Source organism: Fukomys damarensis, unplaced genomic scaffold (genome assembly GCF_012274545.1).
Source record: "Fukomys damarensis isolate Sample0158 unplaced genomic scaffold, DMR_v1.0_HiC HiC_scaffold_15, whole genome shotgun sequence".
In the NCBI taxonomy this organism is placed as follows: Eukaryota; Metazoa; Chordata; class Mammalia; order Rodentia; family Bathyergidae; genus Fukomys; species Fukomys damarensis.
Genome location: NW_022900927.1, coordinates 54,593,996 through 54,600,473, shown reverse-complemented (window position 1 = coordinate 54,600,473; position 6,478 = coordinate 54,593,996). Strand labels below are relative to the sequence as shown.

At 44.8% G+C, this 6,478-nt stretch overlaps 1 pseudogene; it reads left to right on the top strand.

Annotated features, from left to right (window-relative positions):
• The first annotated feature begins 2,475 nt into the window (after positions 1-2,475).
• Positions 2,476-4,218, top strand: LOC104865620 (annotated as a pseudogene).
• Positions 4,219-6,478: the final 2,260 nt, after the last annotated feature.

Genomic DNA, 6,478 nt, shown 5'->3' with positions numbered 1-6,478 from the left:
TCTCTGCACCTGATAGGGGCATTGCCTTCTGCTGGCCCAATGTGTCATGTGGAGAAACCCTCCCCAGCGTAAGCAGGTGTCTTACCCCCACACATTCCCGTCTGCTTTTGGGCTAAGACCTCCTAAGGTGGAGATCTTTGTTACAAGGACACTGTTGTCCACTGGCATACATGTCACGCTGTTTGGTGTCCCCACAGATCGAGGGTAGCAGGGTGAGAATCAGCCCGCAGACTCCATCTCAAACCTTCCAAAGCATCTGGTACCATACAGAGGTCTTGGTGCTGTGTATTCACCCGAGACCGCTGCAAGCCTGGTGTTCTTGGAATATCGGAACATGACATATGTGCACCAGCCACTTCAACAGGAAATCCAGCAACAAATCGATTTGGATTGAAGACTGTGGTTGAAATGGACTTAAACCAGTTAGAGACAACTTCAATACAAGCTAAAGGAAGAAAGAAGGATGGAAAGAAAGAAGGAAGAGACAGAAGGAGAGATGCAGAGCTTCCTCATGGAGACCAAGGGTACATTTGCACATGGGACTCAGGATAGGGTGAGGGTTCTAAAGGTGAAAGGGCAGAGAACAGAGTCTGTTGTCTCCCGCTTTATTCTCTTTCAGGAGTTCACATGTTACAAGCACATCTAACTTAACAGATTGTCTCAATGCCTTAGTGTCTGTCTTACTGGCTTAGAGTGATTAGATGTTAATTTTGATCCAGTCAGTGATGGCCAGAGGGGAGAGAACATATTGTGAACACAACCACCATGCCCAGTGCCCAGAGAGGGCAGGGTCGTAGCAAGCAGGGAAGAGGTGCTGAAAGTTCCCTCTTACCCATCTTGGGTAGTGTTATCGTCTGCGTATGCTGCCCGCCATGCTAGTCGCTCTCTTTAGTTTGCCTCCTATGTATTAAGTGTCCGGATGAGCATGGTTTTACGTTAGACGACACAAAGGAGAATCAGACATGCTCCACCCACTTGGGAAGACAGGATGTAAATTGGAAATTACGTAGCACTCTGAGGTGGTTAGCAGAAGTGACCATAGTAAAAACAGGCACAAGTCGATTTGCAGGGGGTGTGACTGGGGACCTGGGTAGCCATTTCCTTGCTTTCAGCGATGAACTCCCTTCTATAAGGTTGGGGTCAGTTATAGGATCTGCCAGCCTTGGCTTGACAATGTTCCACTTTGTGAGACCGAGAGCCTCTACTCCTGTTGCACGATATAAATGATTAGTCTGTTCTCCCTCGTAATAAACTACCATCAGCCCGTCATAAGTTTTCATTATTGACCCTACCTCTAAGCATCCTTTCTATGAGGCACCCAGGTAGTATTTGGAGGTGAATGATGACTTCCCCCTTTCTTCTGCCCCAAAGCCTCACCTGTCCTTGACCACAAGGCTTCCACAGCTCTTCACTGGTTCCTCAGGAGACCTGCTGGACCCCTCTTGAACCTCCCTGTCCTCATCTGGAAGTGTCACCTACACCTGTCCTAAATAAGCTTCGGTTTCCTTAGCTACAAAATAAGAGTAATTTCTCAAAGCGTTGTTTATTAAAATGATAAATGATGATATATATGTGGCATAAGCTGTTGGTTACTTATCCAGTTGCCCTTTTCCAGCACGCTCTCCTCTTCATTGTCAGTGGAATATCCAGATTTTGTTTGGGTGGGATGATCACCAGTCCATGTGCTCAAGAAAGGTAAGCCAGAGCCATTTGTGGTTGGTCTAAAATGACTTCTTGTCACTAACTGGTTACCTATAGATTTGAAATTTGATCCTAAACAATGAGTTATGAGAGGAAACCTGTAGGTACCTACTGGGTAAATATTATCTAACCTATAGAAAGCATCATGAGGGAAATCAACTTGGTAATGTGTTGAAACACCTGTGTGATTCTCTGGTGTGAAAAACTATAATAGTATATAAGATCCTAAGGATGCAATTGACAATGTGAAGTAGGAAGAAAAGGGCTAAAGGTGTAGGGAAAGTGGGAAGGGTAGGGGAAAGGTAATCAGGAAAAGAAAAAAAATGAGAAAATGAAAAAATGGAAATAAAGTGTATGTAAATGGGGAGGGGAGGAGGGGGTGAAGGAGGGCAGGGACAAGCAGAAAAAATGAGAACCAAGACCTGTCATGTAGAGGTACAAGATCCCAATGATGAATGTAACTGTACTGTGTACCTAAAATGTACCAATAAACTCAACGAGGTGGGGGGGGAGAAACACCTGTGTGACACCTGGAGTCATTGCAGTCATTGTGAGACTGACAGTGGAGATGTTGTTTCACCCACTGAAAATGGCAGAATTGGAAGATGCTCCAGCACCCAAGCCAAGCGAGTCCTTGTGTGAGGTAGGAAACCTCTGTTGTTTAACAGTTAGGTGTGTTTGGAAGGGCCCAGTGACAATCAAAGATGGCTGCCATTGACCTCTTTTTCCTCCCTGTCACCTGGTGCCTGGGGTAGCAGCCTGAACCCAAGAACTATGTTGGACTGGGCCCTCCGAGAAGTTTCTGTGGGCTTGAAACAAAGACAAATTGCACCAACAAAGCTCTGTCCGCAATGTCTCTCCCTTCTCCAAAGACCAAGTTTCTAAATGTTTACATTACAGTATCAGCAGAAGTGGCCTTAAAGCAAGCTAATGGATCAGGGAGAAAAAAAAAAAAAAAAAAAAAAAAAAAAAAAAAAAAAAGATAGAAGAAATGTCAGTCACTTGGGGACTTAGATGGAATTCCTATCTCAGTAAAAGACAACTTTAGCACATCTGGCACAGAGACAATATGTACATGAAGTATGCTAAAAAGATGTATGTCACCTTTGATGCCTCAGTACTTCAGAAGTCATTGGATCAGGGGGCTCTACTAATGGGAAAAACTAAGTTAGATGAGTTTGCTGTGGGATCTGGAAGCACAGAGTGTTTGGGAGCTAGAGAAGCACTTCTAGAGTTACTCAAAGCAGTACAGAGAAAAGGGGTGGCAGGAACTCCATGGCGGCTGTGAGGACAGAGGATGGCTCATCACGGGGAGCGGCTGTGGGGTCAGTGTTCACGTGCTTTGCTACTTTAGGGTCAGACACTGGGGGATCAATCGGAAATCCTGCTGCCCACTGTGGGCTTGTGGTTTTAAACCCAGCAGTGGCTCAGTTTCTCATCCTGGTCTCCTTCCTCTGGTGAGTTAGAGGGCTGTGCCAGGAGTCTTACCCAGACGTGTGGGTGACACAGCAATCACACTGGGTGCACTGGCTGGACGTGACCCCATGGCGCAAGATCGTGCTGAACCATTTACGCTTCCCAGTTGGACAGATGTGAGCAAACCACGTAGAGGAGTTCTGAAGGAACGACTCCTACCTGAATTACCCAGTGAGGTACGGTCGTTCCGGTACCAAGCTGCTGGCCTCTTTGAGTCTGCAGGAGCCAAAGTGATTGAAGTAGTCCCATCTCACACCTGTTATTTAATTTTCTGCTACCATGCACTGTGCACAACAGAGGTGGATCACACACGGCAAGATGTGATGGGCTAAAATATGGTCACGGGGGTCACACTGGGTGTCTGTCTGCTGAAGCCATGTGTGCCACCATCTGGAAGGAACAGTTCACTGATGTGGTGAGAAGGAGAATTCTCGCAGGAAACTTTTTCTTACAAAAGGAAAACAAAGTCTTTGTAAATAGGGAGGGGTGGAGGGGGTGAAGGGAGGGCAGGGGAACGGGGGGGGATAAGAACCGAGATACGTCATGCAAAGGTACAAGATCCCAAAGATGAATGTAACTGTACTGTAGACCTAAAATGGAACAATACACTAAATGAAAAAGAAAGAAAACTGAAAATTATTTCATCAAAGCCCAGAAAGTGAGGCCTCCTTGCCAACGATTCTGGGTATGTGTCCAGCTCTGGAGTGGGTCTCTTGCTAACTCCCACCACCTTGAGTGAGGCCCAACCATACTTGGAGTTTATCAGAGGAGACCGCAGAGCACCGAGTACCCAAGATGATATTTTTACACAGGTGGTGCAGATGGCGGGGCTGCAGGCTGCGAGTCCTCTCACACCAGGAGCTGCCAATAGGACTGCGGTTTATCGGAGGTGCTCCGTGTGACTGGGAGCTCCTCATAGTTGGCAAATGGTCTGAAAAACAAGTGCGCTTTCCTCTTATCCAACGTCACGAACTCATGGATGGCTGTTCATTGGTCTTTGAAAATGAAAAGTTAGCTTCTGCTTCTCTAAGACAGCAGTGATAAATGAATCATGCAAATTAAAATGGTTTTTAAAGGTTCAAAAAGGAAAAAGAGTTGAGTACGATTATATGGAGCTGAAAGCATTCCGTTGGATAGAGAATACAATCGCCTTTAGCATAATACCTAACACATAAGACAAGTACTGTTATTACTGTGTAGACTTCTTTTCTATTCAACTTCGGGTAGGGGTTAGTGACAATCTTATTGTAAAATACATCCTCTCAAAACTATCTGGTAAGATATTTGGTTTCCACTTTTTGTTTATGCCTAATGAAATTATGATGGCTCAAAGATACAATGCGTATCATCTCCCTTTTCAAGCCTTGAGTTTGCTATAGATATGTCAAATGTTTCAACTCTTTAAATTTTTGCTTAAATCTGGCCTCCCTTTGATTTGAATAGGGAGAAAAGAGGGCCTCTATGTTGGAAGGAGAAACACATTACAGCTGAGAATTATCCAAGGAAAATGTCTGTTTTTACAATTTTCCATGAATGGTCCCAAAGAAGAACTAGGGACATGCGTTGGGCAGTTTGTGGCACGTGAGGAGTTGAACATTACCTGGTAAATCCCTGGAGACTTTTTTTTTTTTTTTTGGTCTGGTAAAGTATCCGAGGCTGTTAGCTGAAATTAGGTACCCTGCCCAAGGTCAATCAAGGATGGCACAACCAAGGCAGGATTAGAATTCATAGTCACAGAGCCCAGAATTCTTGTGCGTGACTGGACTCTGCTACGTGATGTTACTTGGGGGCAACGCTAATTATTGTGGCCACGGTATCTCCAGAGAGCAGGGGGAGGGACAGTGGTGGAGTCATTAAGTCAGAGTGGTACACTGGAGGAGATCTGGTCCAATACTCTGTTTACGCAGGGAATATTTATGTCCATGGCAGTCAAAGGACATATCCGAGGTCACAGGACTGATAAATAACTGAGCAGAGATGAGGACTTTTGTGTCATGGTGCTTGACTTAATATTTTTTCCTTTTTTGTTTCTCTTTCTTTCCCTTCTTTCTTCCTACCTTCCTGCCTTCCTTCTGTATCTCTCTCTCTCCCTCTCTGTCTCTCTGTCTCTCTCTCTCTCTTTCATTTTTGAGATAGGGTCTACATCATCTGGGCTGGACCCAAACTTGCAATCCTCCTGCCCAGGCTTCTAGCACTAAGATTAAAGGTGTGCACCCCCATGCCTTGCTACTTTTTTCCTGTTTCATTTCTGCTGAATTTATTAAAAATTAATCTTTCTATAATTATGTGGAATGAGAGTTCACAAACCTTTGGCAAAACTGCAAACTACATTCCTTTACTAGATCTATTACTTAATTACTTAATTTCCCTTAATTCTACTGTCTAGTTTTAATGGAACTTTCTGTATATCTTTGACTTCCCAGCAGATGGGGTGGGCCATATTTGTAAAATACATCTATGATGTAATATGTTTCTCTTCTGCAGTCTCAGAAGCCGATCTTGTTACTTTACATCAGAATGGCATACTTGGAAAATGCGAGTGTATTCCTCAAGGCTGAGCGATCATGATGCAGCCCCAGTTATGCGTTAAGAATTAATCTTGACCGAGCACACTTTCTTCATCATTTTTATCTTTACGAAGGAAGTCACCCTTCCAGATGCACCAACTGGGTTTAGGTTCACACAGCTAAAAGCTGTGCAGCTGGAGCTGCAATACGGGTCCACTTGAATTGAGCTCCTGATGGATTTCAAAAGGAGGAATGAGAATTCAGACAGGTTTAGGGAAACAAAGAAATAATTTGGACTGTAAAACATCAAATGCAGAGGTTAGTATTGATGGCTTGCTCATCTGAGAACTAGTGAGGGCATGTAGAAAAAGTGGTCACCCGAAACCAAGAGTGTTGTGTATTTCACAGTGTTGCCCAGAGTTCTGAAAGCCCACCAAAAACGTGTTTGGTCTGCAGGAAACATGGCACCATCTGCCAGCCAATGAGGGTGCCGTCTGAGGGTTGCAGTGTTCAGACTGATAGGTTCTTTGCAAAGAGAACTGTGCTCTTGGCTTCTGCATCAGTGGCAAGAAGTAGCCTCGTTCTGCTTCGTCGGATGGCACAGAGCAGGAGTTTAGAGCATGGGCTGTGGTCTTCCAAGTCCCTGGACGATAGTTTCTAACAATGTGACCTTGGACCAACGTCTTTCACTTCCAAATTCTCTTCTCTAAAATGGGATAATGAGGGCAGGGGATTTAGCTCAGTGGTTCCACGGCCTGCATTGCAAGCACAAGGTCCTGAATTCAATCCCCGGT